Raw genomic sequence first — 20,803 nt, forward strand, 5'->3', positions numbered from 1 at the left:
ATTGTTTCCGTTCCTGTCTGTACACTACCTTTGTGTTTTGTTCTATGTTTGTTTGTTTGTTTATTCAGTTTTTCACTCCCTGTACTTGCTTCCCAACTCTCTGCGCACACATTACAGAGTAATGCCTCACCAAAGCGGAGCATCAGGGAGTGTTTTTTGTGTTGGTAGGTGACGTTGGGTCCGGATGCCGCTGCCGGAACAACCGAGGACGCCTCAGCTGGCTCGCCAGGTTCACAAGACTCGATAGGCTCCTCAGGCTCCCGCGCCTCATCCGGCTTGACAGGTTCCCGCGCCTCAGCAGAGGTGACCAGTCTGCTCCTGGTCCCTGGGATCGTCCCTTTGGTCGGCGTCCTTTGGCTGTAGATGCATGTCAAGGAGGGGCTACTGTCACGTATACTCCCCCTCCGGCGCTCTAGGTCACCAGGTTGCCCATTATAACGCACACCTTTCACCATCGTTACACGCACCAGCGCCTCATCAGACTCACCTGGATTTCATCACCTTCTTGATTACCTTTCATATATCTGTCACTCCCTTTGGTTTCTTCCCCAGGTGTTACTGACTCTGTTTGGGTTTCATGTCTGTACGCTTTTCGTGTTTCTTGTTTTGTACCATGTTCTATTTCTTTATTAAATTATTCACTCCCTGTACTTGCTTCCCGACTCCCAGTGTACACATTACAAGACAACATGACCTGTTGTAGACTTTATCCCTCTAGAGTCACTGTATTACTTCACAAAACAAACATTGGTTTATTGATTAGGCTAAATTAATACAATTTACATTTTCACTTTGCAAGAGCATGTTTAAACGTTTTCTCTTGCGTGGCAATGCTCAAGTAGGGTCTCTGGTTAAGAATCTACAGTAAGGCATAAATCTGAGGACATGGAGATTCTGAGACATCACCATACTTGAGGCTTTGCTACAGGATATTGCTTCTGCATTCAGGGGATAACTCCCAGTTCATCTGCAACTGCACCTCCTAAAAGCCCTAGCATGGAGATGAAAGAAGAGAATTAAAACAAAGACGACAATTGTAAAATAAAATTGGGCAAAATGTCAATGTACTGTATAATAAAAATAGGTAGCTAGAAAAGATGTATTATTTGCTGTCACTGGACAGTTCTTTTCAGCCTTCACAAATATGGAGAATGGGCTATGACAAAGCATAAAAATTAGACATGATTCAAATGGTAAGGTGCTTTCAGATTGCTATGCTAATGTGTGGGCTATTTGTATTTGAACTTATTGCTTTGCGCAGAAAAGGAATGGCTGTGACTGAAAAAAATCTTTAAAAAACAGATGTCTATTTGTGAACTAGCTATATTGTGATATGTTTGAACTAGCTATAACATTTGGTCCCTGGCTGGCACTACATTTTTTTTATTGACAGAGTGCGGCCTTATTTACATTTACATTACATTTACATTTAAGTCATTTAGCAGACGCTCTTATCCAGAGCGACTTACAAATTGGTGCATTCACCTTATGATATCCAGTGGAACAACCACTTTACAATATTGCATCTAACTCTTTTAAGGGGGGGGGGTTAGAAGGATTACTTTATCCTATCCTAGGTATTCCTTAAAGAGGTGGGGTTTCAGGTGTCTCCGGAAGGTGGTGATTGACTCCGCTGACCTGGCGTCGTGAGGGAGTTTGTTCCACCATTGGGGTGCCAGAGCAGCGAACAGTTTTGACTGGGCTGAGCGGGAACTGTACTTCCTCAGAGGTAGGGAGGCGAGCAGGCCAGAGGTGGATGAACGCAGTGCCCTTGTTTGGGTGTAGGGCCTGATCAGAGCCTGAAGGTACGGAGGTGCCGTTCCCCTCACAGCTCCGTAGGCAAGCACCATGGTCTTGTAGCGGATGCGAGCTTCAACTGGAAGCCAGTGGAGAGAGCGGAGGAGCGGGGTGACGTGAGAGAACTTGGGAAAGTTGAACACCAGACGGGCTGCGGCGTTCTGGATGAGTTGTAGGGGTTTAATGGCACAGGCAGGGAGCCCAGCCAACAGCGAGTTGCAGTAATCCAGACGGGAGATGACAAGTGCCTGGATTAGGACCTGCGCCGCTTCCTGCGTGAGACAGGGTCGTACTCTGCGAATGTTGTAGAGCATGAACCTACAGGAATGGGTCACCGCCTTGATGTTAGTTGAGAACGACAGGGTGTTGTCCAGGATCACGCCAAGGTTCTTAGCACTCTGGGAGGAGGACACAATGGAGTTGTCAACCGTGATGGCGAGATCATGGAACGGGCAGTCCTTCCCCGGGAGGAAGAGCAGCTCCGTCTTGCCGAGGTTCAGCTTGAGGTGGTGATCCGTCATCCACACTGATATGTCTGCCAGACATGCAGAGATGCGATTCACCACCTGGTTATCAGAGGGGGGAAAGGAGAAGATTAATTGTGTGTCGTCTGCATAGCAATGATAGGAGAGACCATGTGAGGATATGACAGAGCCAAGTGACTTGGTGTATAGCGAGAATAGGAGAGGGCCTAGAACAGAGCCCTGGGGGACACCAGTGGTGAGAGCACGTGGTGCGGAGACAGATTCTCGCCACGCCACCTGGTAGGAGCGACCTGTCAGGTAGGACGCAATCCAAGCGTGGGCCGCGCCGGAGATGCCCAGCTCGGAGAGGGTGGAGAGGAGGATCTGATGGTTCACAGTATCAAAGGCAGCCGATAGGTCTAGAAGGATGAGAGCAGAGGAGAGAGAGTTAGCTTTAGCAGTGCGGAGCGCCTCCGTGACACAGAGAAGAGCAGTCTCAGTTGAATGACTAGTCTTGAAACCTGACTGATTTGGATCAAGAAGGTCATTCTGAGAGAGATAGCAGGAGAGCTGGCCAAGGACGGCACGTTCAAGAGTTTTGGAGAGAAAAGAAAGAAGGGATACTGGTCTGTAGTTGTTGACATCGGAGGGATCGAGTGTAGGTTTTTTCAGAAGGGGTGCAACTCTCGCTCTCTTGAAGACGGAAGGGACGTAGCCAGCGGTCAAGGATGAGTTGATGAGCGAGGTGAGGTAAGGGAGAAGGTCTCCGGAAATGGTCTGGAGAAGAGAGGAGGGGATAGGGTCAAGCGGGCAGGTTGTTGGGCGGCCGGCCGTCACAAGACGCGAGATTTCATCTGGAGAGAGAGGGGAGAAAGAGGTCAAAGCACAGGGTAGGGCAGTGTGAGCAGAACCAGCGGTGTCGTTTGACTTAGCAAACGAGGATCAGATGTCGTCGACCTTCTTTTCAAAATGGTTGACGAAGTCATCAGCAGAGAGGGAGGAGGGGGGAGGAGGGGGAGGAGGATTCAGGAGGGAGGAGAAGGTGGCAAAGAGCTTCCTAGGGTTAGAGGCAGATGCTTGGAATTTAGAGTGGTAGAAATTGACTTTAGCAGCAGAGACAGAAGAGGAGAATGTAGAGAGGAGGGAGTGAAAGGATGCCAGGTCCGCAGGGAGGCGAGTTTTCCTCCATTTCCGCTCGGCTGCCCGGAGCCCTGTTCTGTGAGCTCGCAATGAGTCGTCGAGCCACGGAGCAGGAGGGGAGGACCGAGCCGGCCTGGAGGATAGGGGACATAGAGAGTCAAAGGATGCAGAAAGGGAGGAGAGGAGGGTTGAGGAGGCAAAATCAGGAGATAGGTTGGAGAAGGTTTGAGCAGAGGGAAGAGATGATAGGATGGAAGAGGAGAGAGTAGCGGGGGAGAGAGAGCGAAGGTTGGGACGGTGCGATACCATCCTAGTAGGGGCAGTGTGGGAAGTGTTGGATGAGAGCGAGAGGGAAAAGGATACAAGGTAGTGGTCGGAGACTTGGAGGGGAGTTGCAATGAGATTAGTGGAAGAACAGCATCTAGTAAAGATGAGGTCAAGCGTATTGCCTGCCTTGTGAGTAGGGGGGGAAGGTGAGAGGGTGAGGTCAAAAGAGGAGAGGAGTGGAAAGAAGGAGGCAGAGAGGAATGAGTCAAAGGTAGACGTGGGGAGGTTAAAGTCACCCAGAACTGTGAGAGGTGAGCCATCCTCAGGAAAGGAACTTATCAGGGCGTCAAGCTCATTGATGAACTCTCCAAGGGAACCTGGAGGGCGATAAATGATAAGGATGTTAAGCTTGAAAGGGCTGGTAACTGTGACAGCATGGAATTCAAAGGAGGCGATAGACAGATGGGTCAGGGGAGAAAGAGAGAATGTCCACTTGGGAGAGATGAGGATCCCAGTGCCACCACCCCGCTGACCAGAAGCTCTCGGGGTGTGCGAAAACACGTGGGCAGACGAGGAGAGAGCAGTAGGAGTAGCAGTGTTATCAATGGTAATCCATGTTTCCGTCAGTGCCAAGAAGTCGAGGGACTGGAGGGAAGCATAAGCTGAGATGAACTCTGCCTTGTTGGCCGCAGATCGGCAGTTCCAGAGGCTGCCTGAGACCTGGAACTCCACGTGGGTCGTGCGCGCTGGGACCACCAGGTTAGAGTAGCAGCGGCCACGTGGTGTGAAGCGTTTGTATGGTCTGTGCAGAGAGGAGAGAACAGGGATAGACAGACACATAGTTGACAGGCTACAGAAGAGGCTACGCTAATGCAAAGGAGATTGGAATGACAAGTGGACTACACGTCTCGAATGTTCAGAAAGTTAAGCTTACGTTGCAAAAAATCTTATTGACTAAAATGATATAGTACTGCTGGCTGGTGAAATAGGCTAGCTAGCAGTGGCTGCGTTGTTGACTTTGTTTGAAAGTGTAGCTGGCTAGGTAACCTCTAACTGGCTAGGTAACCTCGACAATTACTCTAGACTACACAATTATCTTGGATACAAAGACGGCTATGTAGCCAGCTAAGATCAAACAAATCAATACTGTTGTACTGTAATGAAATGAAATGTAATACTACCTGTTACCTCTTATTGTCTGTACTGAGCCAAAGCACACCTCCTTTAACCTTCTGTTACTAAACACTATATCGCTGCTACTACACAGCAAGGCACAAGGCTTAAACTGAGCTCCACAGGCAGATAACACTAAAAAAAGAAGTTAATACTACTAAAAGCTATTGTATCTATGGTTCTTCATACAATCCCTCGGAAGTTCAGAATTCAACTACATGAAAACATTTTTTCAATCTACATTAACTGTAGAACTCTTGCTAATTGTAGATACTGCATAATGCACATTTAAATATGTAGGCTAATGTTGATTGTAACTGAGGCAGCTTCATATGTTTTTTTTATGAACAAATAAGATCAATCAATCAATCAAATAAATGACCAGCATGTGAATGCTCAGCAGGCTGGTGTGTGTCCATAGCCTCTGCAGACTTGGCATGTCTTCTAATCTACAATATGTGAGGGTTTATGTGAAAGACACAAGCGATAAATAAAGTGAGCGAGAGAGAGAACCTGTGTGAGAGTATTCCTCCCCACTCTGACAATTAATGATGCCAATTTTAATTTTGATACGCTAGCTGTTCCCTTGTTCAGCCAGGCCAGACGAGTCCAGGAAGTCACCTATCTAATAAATGCCACATGATATAAATGTGCCGAGGCACTGCCTGTAACCTGGCAGCTGTGGGTGAATCAATCACAGACTAAGCGTTACTTTCTACTGACATATACTCTCTCCCTGGCCTCAAAAGCAGTTCTGTCAACCAGATCCTATTAATTATGTAGTCCCTCACCCGTGCCGCTGAGATACCTTACAATATTTACAGTGTTCATCCCATCTGCATCACATAGCTCTCATCGGCTATTATGCTACTTTACTGAACCACAGAGTTACTGTTCATGAAGAATCAGACACGGGGGTTTCATAAACTTGTCAATTTGTAAGGTGTGTGTGTGTGAGGAAAAAAATGTGTCCATCCATCAAGCCCACGCAGAATTAAATCCCTTGAGGTGAGGAGAGGAGGAGGGGTAGAGGAACAGAGTGAATCTAAAACGGGTCACGTGGATCACGTGTGACCCCCTCTGCTAAGTATGCAGTGACGTTTGAGAGCTCAGTCAGTGTAGTGGTGCCTGTCAGCCTGCCTCTGCCTCTGCTTCCACGCTACAGCTGCTTACTTCTCCTCCCGCTACAGAACAACGGAGCCCAGCCGAGAGGAGAGCAGCTGGACAGAGAGAGGGAGAGAGAGAAAGAAAAATAGGGACGAGAGCTTTTTCCTCGAGATTCAGAATCTTGTTCTACTGCAGCCATCCTCAGAAACCCTGAGTGGAGGGTTTATTCTCTTTTCCTTTCTCTCGCTCTCTCTGTCAGACTGCCTAGCAACATGAGGGACTAGCCGCAGCACTACCACCACAGCTCGGCTCTATCGTCCTTCAGCACTGCTTTCCTTTCCTTCAGCAGTGCAGGCTGAGGATAACACATGCATAAAAGAACAGTGAAGAGGAAACAAATGGCACAGTGAAGGCTTCTTTTTTTATTTTCAGGCACATTGCATAAGGGAAGTGGGGACAGGAGGAGAAAGAGAGAAACCGGTGAGACCGTTGGAGAGATAGGAAAGGTGTAGTGCTGAGACAAGGATTGAAAAGAGGGGAGAAAGAACCCTAAACCTGAAGTCTTGGTGAGGCAGAGGAGGAGACACAGGCTGTGGAACGCACTGTGACAAATGGATGAGTGTTACACCAACAATAATACATTCAGACCCGGGCGAGGGGGATGTGTTTTGCATGATTAGGCAGACAGGGTGGAAGTGGACATTTCCCCAGATTTCGGAGGAGAGGAGTAGTGTTGGCGTGCCGAGTGCGTCGACAGACGGCACCAGTGATCACACAGTCCGTGTGCCAGTCACAGGAGGAGGTACAGTACTATATGTCTCAACAGCTCTGGCACTCAACCTCCCCCAATCCTCATTATTAATTTACCCCCCCCCCCCCTCCATTCTCCTCTTTCTGTCATTCTCCTCTCTCTCTCCCATCCTCTTCTCGCTTCACAGAACATTTGTGGGTGTTAAAATCTCAGTTTTGAGGTAAAAAACACAAACGTGTTGTGAGTGTTATACCTGAGTGTTGATTCTAGTGGTGCTTACATCAGTGGCATTGAAATTGACGCCACCTGCGGTTAATAAATGAAGTGTTATTTGAATCACAGTAGAATACTATACTGCGTTGAGTTAATTATCATTAACTCTCTCAGAGTGAAAAAGACATGGGAGAGGCCTCATTATTATATTTCCCAGCATGCTTTGCTGCAGGTTGCTTTTTAGAAGAGTTATTTTTTATGTATATATTTATTTCTTGTGGACTTTGATTGAATAGTTGATCTTATAGTACACAAAGTAACAATACTCTAAATAACATAGATGTTTCTAAACGAATCCAATCTGTAAGTTATTGAACTTATTTCACAAATATTGAGATGGTTTAGGTAGTCTCATTTATCATTCTTCCCTACCTTGGCAGTCATTCTAACAACAGATTTCAGGTGATTTAAAGTTCCAATTGTTAGACATCCTATAAGAATGGTATAACACTTTGCAAGCCAGCATAATGTGACTTGCCAACTTGGCCTGCAAACCATGAGTTTCAGGCCACTGTGCTAGGGTACAACTAGGCTGTCAAAGTATAGTATTGTCCCCAAAAGGTTTGTATTGTCATAAATAATGTAACCTTAGTTGGTGAAGGCTACAAGACTGAAAGCCATGAAATGCAACAGGCTTGCCTCTGTCACTAGCAAACACAGTCATGGGTGGTACAGGAACCTCTAAAATTCCCTTGAAAGGTACCCTGGGATATAAATATGCAAATAAGGCTTTACACTCTACAGTGTTAAAACAAAACCCCCAAATGTGTTACTGTAACACCACAGGTGTTAATTCCCTAATACTGAGGAAGTGTAACAGCATTAGCGCTAATAAAGTGTTAATTTCAGTTGGAATATGCAACACCCAACAATCTTGGGGTGTTCATTTGTCAACACTTTAAAACATTTTAGTTTAACTCTATTTGAGATTGTCACATATCATTTCTAAGGAAGTGTTCAATTGAAAACTGTGGGTAAAATCCTAATAGCAAATGTGCTATCCATCAATATATCCTCTTCCCACAGCATAGCCAGGCTCACAGCTCTGTCGTTTACAGCTCTCTCAGACCTTTCAAAACCATTACCTGCCTGATCCAGTGAATCATGCTGGCATGCCGGGCAGATCTCATTGATCCAATTCAATTAACACTGGCTCTATCCCATGCATCATGTCCATCCCACTGACTGGGGAAATTGGCACACTGGCCCTGATGCTTAGGGACAGCTAATTGCTGAGATGTCCCTTTGAAATGCATGGGGTTTGGTTCTTCATCTGGGTTGCAGGCTTCCCCCTCTACGAAGAAACTTAAATAGGATCTCATTTTCAAAGCACGTCATCATTTATTGCAGCAGATTACCCTGCGAACACACACACAAAACCCAACACAGCAGCTTAACAGATGAGACACACAAACAACCCAGCAAAATGACTTAACGCACAAGATACACACACAACCCAACATAGTGAATTCACCTATGACACACACACACAGACACAACTTAATACAATGATTAAATCTATGACACACACACACACATAACCCAACAGCAGCTGCATCGTCAACAAAGATCACCTATTCTCATTTAATTAAATTATTCTTACTAAGCTGCACCCATTCTGAGGGTTTGCTGTATATCTCACAAATACTAATACAGTATCAGAAAATGCCACTGAGTTGCTACGGCTGAATGTGATTCGAAGGCATCAGATATGGCTGTGTGTACATCAGATATGGATTTGTGTACAGGGGGGCTCCGGTGGCCTGGCCTAAATTTGACCAGCGCCTAGGCGATGAAGTGAAGAAACACCCCGTCAATCCAGTAACATTAGCCCACACACACACATACACATTTTCCTCAGGGCCTGCCTTTCCTGCTTGTACTCAAGATTATCCAGACACGGAACAAACAAGCCACGATTGAACAGAGAGAATGAGAAGGAGAAAGAGACAGAAAGAAAGAAAGAAAGAGGAGTGAAGGTGTACATTTACCAGAAACCAATATACAAATGATACACTCGCTCTGAATGAAGCACAATAGCATGCAATTCCCAGGACATTCCCCATGTTTGAAAACCCCCAGAAAACGGAGAAGTCAACCCACAGAGGACAGAATGTGACAATACAAAGTAAAGTGCTGAGTAGATTCAATCAGACTCATATTCACGTCTCCACTAGGCCTACTTGAACATCGCTGTAAATGTTGTTCAGGATGATGGCAATAACAACACAAGCCGCTAAGTTATTTATAATCATAACATCAGATTAAAATGCCTTTTAGATGTGAGAGCGATGGGGTCAGAGGGTACAGTGTGAGATTTCAGAACACTAAGCAATTCATTTAGACCCGTTCTGGAGCAGCAGCACACACACACACAGAGACATCAGCACTGGATGGAAAGAGCATAAAGGCTATTCTTAGAAAAAAATGGCATATTCCGACTGAGGGGTGGGTTGAGTGATAACTGCTTCATACTTTGGCCTCAGACTGACCCTGACAGAGTCTGGCTGTAACAATAGGGAAATACAGCTATAGCATTGTATGACAGTCATAACCTGTACACATATTGAAGACTTGTGAGATTGCTTTATCAAAACAAATATCACAGTTATGCTTAAGGTACGTGTGAAGAGTAGTCTACCTTGAATGGTTTATTCAATCACATTTATTGTGTGCACCACAATGTCCTCTCTAGACTCATTCAGCCACACATGCAGTTGGTTGTCAGCTGGTCGGTTTTCAGCAGCATCTGTCTGGTATACATAAGGTCATTTGTTTCATCAAATAATCCAGTCCCCCCCCCAAATTACTATCCAGAGACCTTTGTTTTGACAAGGTCTTTGTTTTGGCCTCAATAAACAAACATGTAGCATCACACACAGCTCAATATTGAATATACGAGGGCATTTGACAGAGTGCCAATAACAACTATGAAACAAAGAACGATCGATACTCTGGCAAGGCTCGCATTGATAATAACTGACCGTCAACATATTAGACTATGGACTTTGATAGGATCAAAACTTACACAATGTTAATCTTTAAACTCGGTTTGACTGTCACAAAAACAAAAAGCAATTTGAAGAATTTATTTCCAAAATGCTATATGGACCACTAGTACCGTTGGCGTCCTGGGTCCCGACCATAACACGGACAAGGCTGTCCTCTCGTGCCATTTCTTAACCTGTTGGGGATGGGGGCGCTGTTTAGACTATTTATGCTAATGTGGCTAATTTTTTAAACGGCTTCCCACAAAATCCTTGATCGTACAATATGCATATTATTATTATTATTGGATAGAAAACAGTCTATAGTTTCTATAGGAGTTGAAATTTTGTCTCTAAGTGGAACAGAGCCCATTCTACAGCAATTTCCCTGACATGGAGTCAGATTTGAGAAATGTTGGCCACTTTTCTGAAGTCAGTTAAAAGGGCACTGTCGTTGCTATGACTATACGGACACTTCTTACGTCTTCCCCTGGATGCCTTTACGTGATGACGATTCCAACGGGCTCGATTGCGCGTTCACAGGCCCTACAAATGAAAAAACTCTGAAGCTAGTCATTCTTTGGGAGCTGCGTAACGCGCGTGGAAGACACCGACCCTCTCCTGTTCCAAGCGTTAGTTTAGCCTGTTATATTTCTCCGGTCATCTTTTCACTCGTTATAGGAGTTACAAACATCATAAAGTAGTTAATTTAAAGCGTTTTATAGCAATTTATATCCGTTTAGTGCGATTTTGGGACATTTATTTTTGCAACGATGTGAAAAGTTGGGCACGCTTTTCAGTTCATCCCGAACGCAGTTGACATTTCCACATGGCAAGAGGACAGCTTTCCACCAAAAGACGATTTCTCCCAAGAAAGGATCCTTTGCCCAAGATACTGATGGAAGAACAGCTCAAGGTAGGACATTTTTATTATGATAAATCGTGTTTCTGTCGAAACATTTTAGTGGCTTAGGACGCCATGTTTTTTGACGTAGCTTCGCTTGGCGCAAACTGTATTGAAAAGTAAGGATAAATTAAAAAATGTAATAACGCAATTGTATTAAGAATTAAATTGTCTATCAATCCCTGTCCACCCTATATTTTTTAGTCACGTTTATGAGTATTTATGTATAAGAGTAGATCACTGTCTAAGTGGCGCAAGGACATTTTCTTTACCAGCTTGTCTACATTTCACATTGTCTAACCATGATTTTGGTGGCTAAATATAAACATTTTCGATCAAACTGTATATGCATGTTGTAATGTGATGTTACAGGAGTGTCATCGGAAGAATTCTGAGAAGGTTAGTGAAAAAATTAATATCTTTTGGCGATGTTGACTTTTATCGCTCACTTTGGCTAGAATCAATGCTGGGCTGCTAATTGCTATGTGCTAAGCTAATATAACGATTTATTGTGTTTTCGCTGTAAGACACTTAGAAAATCTGAAATATTGTCTGTATTCACAGGATCTGTGTCTTTCGATTCGTGTATGCTGTGTATTTTTACGAAATGTTTGATGATTAGTAGTTAGGTAAACACGTTGCTCATTGTAATTATTCTAGTCCATTTGTGATGGTGGGTGCAATTGTAAACTATGCCATATACCTGAAATATGCACTTTTTTCTAACAAAACCTATCCCATACCATAAATATGTTATCAGACTGTCATCTAATGAGTTTTTTTGTTGGTTAGGGGCTATAAATATCTTAGTTTAGCCGAATTGGTGATGGCTACTGGTGTTGGTGGACAAATAAAAGATGGTGGATTATGCTAATGTGTTTTTAGGTAATAGATGTACATCTTTACATATTGTGTCTTCCCTGTAAAACATTTTAAAAATCGGAAATGTTGACTGGATTCATAAGATCTGTGTCTTTCATTAGCTGTATTGGACTTTAATGTGTGAAAGTTAAATATTTAAAAAAAATATTTTTTTTGAATTTCGCGGCACTGGTTTTTCAGTGGGGGGGGGGGGGGGGGGGGTGCCGCTAGCGCCACGCTGATCCTAGACAGGTTAAACAGGTTCACGTGGGTAAATCTGTTTCCATCTCCCGGGCTGCCGTACGTGGTATTTGACAGGTCCCAGCTTCTCGATCAGCTCGTAGGGCCCGTGCCATGTTGCCAGGAACTTACTTTCAGCAGTGGGGATCAAGACCAACACCCTGTCTCCCACCTGGATTTCTCGGAGCTGGGCTCCCCGATTGTAGACCTGGGCTTGGGCGCGTTTGTACTTCTCCATATGTTCCATCACGACTGGCCATATGGCTGTCCGCTCCCTCATCGTCTCCACGTGCTCTACCACGCTGCGTAAGGGGGTCGGTTGGGTTTCCCACACCTCCTTGGCGTGGTCCAGTAGGTCGCGTGGCCTCCTCCCGTAGAGGAGTTTGAAAGGGGAAAACCCCATGGAGGACTGGAGTACTTCTCGGATTGAGAACATTAGGTGGGGTAGTAAGAAGCTGGTCCCAGTTACTCCCGTCCTGCTCGATGACCGTCCGCAGCATATGTTTGAGCGTTTTATTGAACCGCTTGACAAGCCCATCCATCTGCAGGAGAAAGTCGGTGGTCCGGATCTGCTTGATCTGCAGGAGAGCACAAAAATCTTTCATTAACCTGTTGAGGACAGAGGGCGCTGTTTTCACTTTGGGGGAAAATCGTGCCCAATTTAAACGGCCTCGTACTCAATTCTTGCTCGTACAATATGCATATTATTATTACTATTGGATAGAAAACACTCTCTAGTTTCTAAAACCGTTTGAATTATATCTGAGTAAAACAGAACTCATTTTACAGCAAACTTCCTGACAGGAAGTGGAAAATCTGAAATCGATGCTCTGTTCTAGGAACTGCCTATAAATGTCCTTGATATTTATCAGTATACATGAACTTCATACGTCTTCCACTAGATGTTGACAGGCAGTGAGAGAAGAAATGGAGTATATAACTTGATCTGGGGTTGAATAAAAGCTCTTTGTATGACGTGTCACCAGTTTCCTGTTTTCTGGAGCGTGCGCGAAGGGACCTGGTATTGCCTTCTGAAAAGCTGTCATTATAGACGACTAATATCTCCGGTTTTGATTTTATTTGACAAATGTGACAATATCATCGTAAAGTATGTTTTTTCAATATAGTTTTATTAGATTTTTGAAATTTATTCGGGACGTTAGGCGTGTTGCGTTGTGTGAATTTGTTCAGGAAGGAGAGCTTTGCGCTACTTTGCTAGCTTTCCGTGCTAATTGACTGGAGAAGAGGACATTCTAAAACCAAACAACGATTGTTCTGGACAAAAGACCCCTTGTACAACATTCTGATGGAAGATCATCAAAAGTAGGACCCATTTTATGATGCTATTTCATACATCTGTCGAACATGTTGTACTGGTAGTTTGTGCCCAGATCCAAAGCTGGATGTCGTAATGAAGTTATTTTTAGAATTCTAACACGGCGATTGCATTAAGAACTAGTGTATCTATCATTTCCTATACAACTTGTATTTTTTAGTAACGTTTATGTATAGTTATTTGGTCAGAATAGTTGAGTGTCATAAAAATATCCGCACATTCTGGGAAAAAGATGCTACGTTAGCACAATGTATAACCACTGATTTCAGCTCTAAATATGCACATTTTCGAACAAAACATAAGTGTATGTATAACCTGATGTTATAGGACTGTCATCTGATGAAGGTTTATGAAGGTTAGTGAAAATTAATATCTTTTGCTGGTTTATTCCCTATCGCTAATGTGCATATTGCTATCGCTAACGTGCCTTGATGAATGAATGCGGTAGTGTGGTAGGCTATTGTAGTAAGCTAATATAATGCTATATTGTGTTTTCGCTGTAAAACACTTAAAAAATCGGAAATGTGGACTGGATTCACAATAAGTTTGTCTTTAATTTGCTGTACACCATCAATTTTTCAGAAATGTTTTATGATGAGTATTTAGGTATTTGATGTTGGTGTCTGTAATTACTCTGGCTGCTTCGGTGCTATTTCTGACGGTAGCTGTGATGGTAGCTGCAATGTAAAACTGATTTGTATCTCAAATATGCACATTTTTCGAACAAAACATAGATTTATTGAATAACATGTTATAAGACTGTCATCTGATGAAGTTGTTTCTTGGTTAGTTTGGTTGGTTCTTGGTTAGTTAGGTTGGCTTTGTGCATGCTACCTGTGCTGTGAAAAATGTCTGTCCTTTTTTGTATTTGGTGGTGAGCTAACATAAATATATGTGGTGTTTTCGCTGTAAAACATTTTAAAAATCGGACATGTGGACTGGATTCACAAGATGTGTATCTTTCATTTGCTGTATTGAACTTGTTAATGTGTGAAAGTTAAATATTTCCCAAAAATATTTTTTGAATTTCGCGCATAAACTCAGTACCTTGGTCTGTCAGGATCTCGTTCGGGATGCCCACCCGGCTAAAGAGGTGGAACAGCTTCCGGGCGATTCCCTTGGACACCGCTGCCCGTAGGGGAATGGCCTCGGGATACCGGGTGGCATAGTCTACGATTCCCAGGATGTACCGGTGTCCTCGATGTACCGGTGTCCAGGATGTACCGGTGTACCCCGGGGAACCACGGGAGGAAGAGCCCAGCCTCCCCCACCTCAATTTTGAAGGTTCAGTCGAGACACCCCCTGGGGGCCAACTGAGGGGACAATTCAGGATGGCCCAGTGGGAGGACCCTAACTTGAAAGCTGCTGCAGCCCAAGTGATAGCGGTGGATTGACAGGTACTTCTAGATGTGAGTGACTGGCGATAGATACAGGTTGATCAACCGTTTGCTTCCGCGCCGCACAGGCAATGGGTTGTCCTCGCTATCGTCTTCGGGTTGGCTCGTACCTTCTTCCTCCACTCCTGCCCCCACGAGCAGTGGACAATCTCATCCCACTAGGAGAGGTACCGGCAACTCTGGTACTGCACCCACCATTATCTGGCAGTTTGCATGTGGCGTCACGAGGTTGGCCCATACGGTTGGATAACGCTTTGTGTCCCCGTGAACACAGGAAATGGACATCTCCCTTCCCCGTTCAGTCATTTGGTTCAGCAGGCTCGAGGTCATAAGGGTAACGATACTTCCGGAGTCTAATAGAGCTTCCGTGTTATGACCGACAACCTTTACCGGGACTATGGGTGCCCAACAGGAGGTGACGTAATTCACAGCGCGACCCACCTCGCTTCCGGGGCTTGCTGATCGCATCGACTCCTCTCGAGGCAGGCAATTCCAGGCCATGTGCACCCAGGCGCCACACTCAAAACACCTCCTTTGGTCTCCATCTACCTGGGGTCGTCGGTGGCGGGTCGGCCCTGCCCCAGCCGTCTCTCCACGGGTTTGCGGTGCTTTGGCCCTGCCGACTGTCGGTTCGGGGTACCCAGCAGCGAGGCTGTCCTTCCGACTCTTCGAATGGGTTGTCGACTCAGCCCGCCTCCCACTCAGCAGGGCTTGAGTGTTCTGGTGCATCTCCACTGCTTCCAGGAGGCTATCCAAGGTCTGGGGCACGCATAGCCTCGCTGCCCTCTTCATGTTGTGGGGTAGTGCCCGTAGGAAGCGATACAGTACCACTTTGTCTTGGATGGAGAGGGTGGGTACGTCAGTTAGGAGCCATCCCCTGGTGACGCGTAGTAGGTCGCTCATCTGGGCTCAGGGGGATGCGTCGGCTACGAACCTCCAGTTGTGGAATAGTTGAGCCCGATGGGCCAAGCTGTACCCGTTGAGTATTTCCCATTTGAGTCCATCGTAGTTAGCCGCCTATTCGTCGTTCAGGTCCCAATAAGCCTTTTGGGCATTCCCAGAGAGGAACGGGGCCAGTCTGCCTTGGCCATCCTTCCCGTTCAAACGTACAGAGCCTTTTGGGCATTCCCATACTTCCGAAGTCTAATAGAGCTTCCGTGTCATGTCCGACCAGGGGGTTGGGTCAGAACGTTTACACAGATCAGACACGGACAGAGTAGGATTAGCTCAGTTTCAAAGGTGTTTATTAAAATAATAGTCCAAAAGAAAATAATAGGCCTTCCCCAAGAGACCCTCTCAGGGATACCGTCTTCTGGGCTCCAGGTCTTGCTGTATCTTGTGGGGATCAAAACTGAACGCTCTCCATTAACCTCTGGTACCGTCCCCAACTATATGGGAATCCTTTCCTCCCCCAGGCTCTCCCCTGTGTGCTGCCCTTTTTGCAGCTTTATGGGACTTGTACAGCTGGGGAGTAATCAGCCCTTTATCAATCAACCAATCCCCAATCGGCCCCAATTTGTCCTGGCCGGAGATCCCGTCGAGACCTGGCACGTCCAGCAGACGGAGCCATCACCCCGTGATGTATACGTCGTCTGTCACCAGGCCTCGACGAGTCTCCCCCTGGTGGCTGACCTGCTGTACGCCACAATATATGTACGCTACCGGTCAAAAGTTTTAGAACACCTACTCATTTAAGGGTTTTTCTTTATTTTGACTATTTCTACATTTTAGAATAATAGTGAAGACATCAAAACTCTTAAGTAACACATATGGAATCATGTAGTAACCAAAAAAGTGTTAAACAAATCCAAATATTATTAATATTTGAGATTCTTCAAATAGCCAACCTTTGCCTTGATGAGAGCTTTGCACACTCTTGGCAATCTCTCAACCAGCTTCACCTGGAATGCTTTCCCAACAGTCTTGAAAGACTACACACATATGCTGAGCACTTGTTGGCTGCTTTTCCTTCGCTCTGTGGTCCAATTCATCCCAAACCATCTCAATTTGGTTGAGGTCAGGGGATTGTGGAGGCCAGGTCATCTGATGCAGCACTCCATCACTCTCCTTCTTTGTAAAATAGCCCTTACACAGCCTGGAGGTGTGTTGGGTCATTGTCCTGTTGAAAAACAAATGACAGTCCCACTAAGCCCAAACCAGATGGGATGGCGTATCGCTGCAGAATGCTGAGGTAGCCATGCTGGTTAAGTGTGGCTTGAATTCAAAATATCACAGACAGTGATACCCCACACCATAACACCTCCTCCTCCATCCTTTACAGTGGGAAATACACATGCGGAGATCATCTGTTCACCCACACCTCGTTTCACAAAGACACGGCGGCTGGAACCAAAAATCTCCTATTTGGACTCCAGCCCAAAGGACACATTTCCACCGTTTTAATGTCCATTGCTCATGTTTCTTGGCCCAAGCAAGTCTCTTCTTATTATTGGTGTCCTTTAGTATTGGTTTCTTTCCAGCAATTCGATCATGAAGGCCTGAATCACACAGTCTCCTCTGAACAGTTGATGATGAAATGTCTGTTAATTGAACTCTGTGAAGCACTTATTTGGGCTGCAATTTCTGAGGCAGATAACTCTAATGAACTTATCCTCTGCAGCAGATGTAACTCTGCTGCAGGCTCTGCTGTGGCGGTCCTCATAAGAGGCAGTTTCACATAGCGCTTTATGGTTTTTGTGACTGCACTTGAAGAAACTTTCCATGTTCTTGAAATTTTCCGTAGTGACTAACCTTCATGTCTTAAAGTAATGATGGATTGCCGTTTCTCTTTGCTTATTTGAGTTGTTCTTGCCATAATATGGACTTGATCTTTTACCAAATAGGGCCATCTTCTGTACACCACCCCTACCTTGTCACAACACAACTGATTGGCTCAAATGGATTAAGAAGGAAAGAAATTCCATATATTATCTTTTAACAAGACACACCTTTTAATTGAAATTCCTTCCAGGTGACTACCTCATTAAGCTGGTTGAGAGAATGGCAAGATTGTGCAAAGCTGTCATCAAGGCAAAGGGTGGCTATTTGAAGAATCTCAAATATAAAATGTATTTAGATTTGTTTAACTTATTCTGGCTGCAAGCCCGAGGCCGCCCACAATATGACAACAGCCAGCTCAAAGTACAGGGCGCGAAATTCAAAATATCTTTTTTAAATATTTAACTTTCACCCATTAACAAGTCCAAGACACCAGATGAAAGGTACACATCTTGTGAATCAAGCCAACATGTCCGATTTTTTAAATGTTTTACAGGGAAGACACAATATGTAAATCTATTAGCTAACCACGTTAGCAAAAGACACCACTTTTTTTACTCCATCAGTTTTTTACTCCATCAGTAGCTATCATAAATTCGACCAAATAAAGATATAAATAGCCACTAACCAAGAAACAACTTCATCAGAGGACAGTCTGATAACATATTTATTGTATAGCATATGTTTTGTTAGAAAAATGTGCATATTTCAGGTATAAATCATAGTTTACATTGCAGCTACAGTCAAATTGCACCGAAAGCAGACAGAAAAATTACAGACACCAACGCCAAATAACTAAATACTCATCATAAAACATTTCTGAAAAATACATAGTGTACATCAATTGAAAGGCAGGCATCTTGTGATTCCAGACAATATTTCCGATTTATCAAGTGTTTTACAGCGAAAACACAATATAGCGTTATATTAGCTTGGCACAATAGCCAGAAACACTTGGGCGCCGGCGACTACGACAGATATATGAAATAACATCATAAATTGGGTCTTACTTTTTCTGATCTTTCATCAGAATGTTGGACAAGGTGTCCTTTGTCCAGAACAGTTGTTGTTTGGATTCAGAACGGACACTTTCCCTCTTCATTTAGCAAGCGCGCTAGCCGGGTGGCACGACACTCTCCATGTCAACAAATGGATGAGAACGGAACACGGCAAAACTCCCGAAAAAATTTCAATACTCTGATGAAACCATATTGAAAAAACATACTTTACGATGATATGGTGACATGTATCAAATAAAATCAAAGCCGGAGATTGTAGTCGCCTATAACGGCAGCTAAACAAAAGGCAATTCCACTGTCCAGCTCGCGCACTTCAGAGTACCGAAAATGGTGGACACGTCATTCCAAGATGATGTGTTCCAACTCAGACCAAGATATTCAACTAATTTCTTCTCTCACAGCCTCTTGACACCCAGAGGAAGGTGTATGACGTGCATGTATACTAATAAGTCTTGTGCCCATTTATAGGCAGGAAGAAGAACAGAGCATCGATTTCAGACTTTCCACTTCCGGGACAGGAAATGTGCTGCAGAATGAGTTCTGTTTCACTCAGAGAAATAATTCACACGGTTTTAGAAACTAGAGAGTGTTTTCCATCCAATAGTAATAATAATATGCATATTGTACGAGCAAGAATTGAGTACGAGGCCGTTTGAAATGGGCACATTTTATCTTGCTACTCAATACTGCCCCTTGCAGCCCAAACAGGTTAACACTTTTTTGGTTACTACATGATTCCATATGTGTTATTTTATTGTTTTGAGGTCTTCACTATTATTCTACAATGTAGAAAATAGTAAAAATAAAGAAAAACCCTGGAATGAGTAGGTGTTCTAAAACTTTTGACCGGTAGTGTATGTATATTACATGAAATCCAAATAAAAATCCATTTAAGTTACAGGTTGTAATGCAACAAAATTGGAAAAACACCATGGGGGATGAATACTTTTGCAAGGAACTGTAGATACTGATAAAACACAGCAATGTCTTTCATAAGTTCTTTAACTTCTTGTCAATATGGGGGCGCTGTTTCCCCATTGGAAAAAATAGTGCCCAAATTAAACTGCCTCGTACTCAATTCTTGCTCGTACAATATGCATATTATTATTACTATTAGATAGAAAACACTCTCTAGTTTCTAAAACCGTTTGAATTATGTCTGTGAGTGAAACAGAACTGGACTTAGAGCAATTTTCCCATGAGGATTTGAAAATGCTGAAATCTGCTCGCTGTTCCCAGAACAGTTTATTAATTTGCCTGTCCTCTATTGGTTGAGATGCACTGCATACGCCTTCCTCTGGGTGTCAGCGAATAGAGGGACTTGAAATGGAGTCTCTAGGCAGATCTGAAAGTTTATAAATTGCTTGGAAACGAGGTGTCCCCTCTTTTGACTCTTCGCTCTGACGCAGGGAGGATCTTGGCATGTCGTGCTAGAAGCTCCTGTTTTAGCTCTTAGATATATCCGGCTCTGTTTTTATTCGATATATGTGTTAACCTGTCTAGGATCAGCGTGGCGCTAGCGGCACTCCCCCCCCCCCCCCCCACTGAAAAACCAGTGCCGCGAAATTCAAAAAAAATATTTTTTTAAATATTTAACTTTCACACATTAAAGTCCAATACAGCTAATGAAAGACACAGATCTTATGAATCCAGTCAACATTTCCGATTTTTAAAATGTTTTACAGGGAAGACACAATATGTAAAGATGTACATCTATTACCTAAAAACACATTAGCATATTCCACCATCTTTTATTTGTCCACCAACACCAGTAGCCATCACCAATTCGGCTAAACTAAGATATTTATAGCCCCTAACCAACAAAAAAACTCATTAGATGACAGTCTGATAACATATTTATGGTATGGGATAGGTTTTGTTAGAAAAAAGTGCATATTTCAGGTATATGGCATAGTTTACAATTGCACCCACCATCACAAATGGACTAGAATAATTACAATGAGCAACGTGTTTACCTAACTACTAATCATCAAACATTTCGTAAAAATACACAGCATACACGAATCGAAAGACACAGATCCTGTGAATACAGACAATATTTCAGATTTTCTAAGTGTCTTACAGCGAAAACACAATAAATCGTTATATTAGCTTAGCACATAGCAATTAGCAGCCCAGCATTGATTCTAGCCAAAGTGAGCGATAAAAGTCAACATCGCCAAAAGATATTAATTTTTTCACTAACCTTCTCAGAATTCTTCCGATGACACTCCTGTAACATCACATTACAACATGCATATACAGTTTGATCGAAAATGTTTATATTTAGCCACCAAAATCATGGTTAG

The 20,803-nt window shown here is 43.9% G+C and overlaps 1 protein-coding gene across 1 annotated transcript in view; it reads left to right on the forward strand.

The window, feature by feature from the left end:
- Positions 1-5,946: 5,946 nt before the first annotated feature.
- LOC129855635 (beta-1,3-galactosyltransferase 2-like) overlaps positions 5,947-20,803 on the forward strand; it is a 28,287-nt gene continuing 13,430 nt past the window's right edge. Inside the window, exon 1 of the mRNA XM_055923504.1 lies at positions 5,947-6,750. The gene's annotated coding sequence lies outside the window, so the exon portion shown is untranslated. The remainder of the gene's footprint in view (positions 6,751-20,803) is intronic.

Source organism: Salvelinus fontinalis, chromosome 5 (genome assembly GCF_029448725.1).
Source record: "Salvelinus fontinalis isolate EN_2023a chromosome 5, ASM2944872v1, whole genome shotgun sequence".
NCBI classification, from domain to species: domain Eukaryota; kingdom Metazoa; phylum Chordata; class Actinopteri; order Salmoniformes; family Salmonidae; genus Salvelinus; species Salvelinus fontinalis.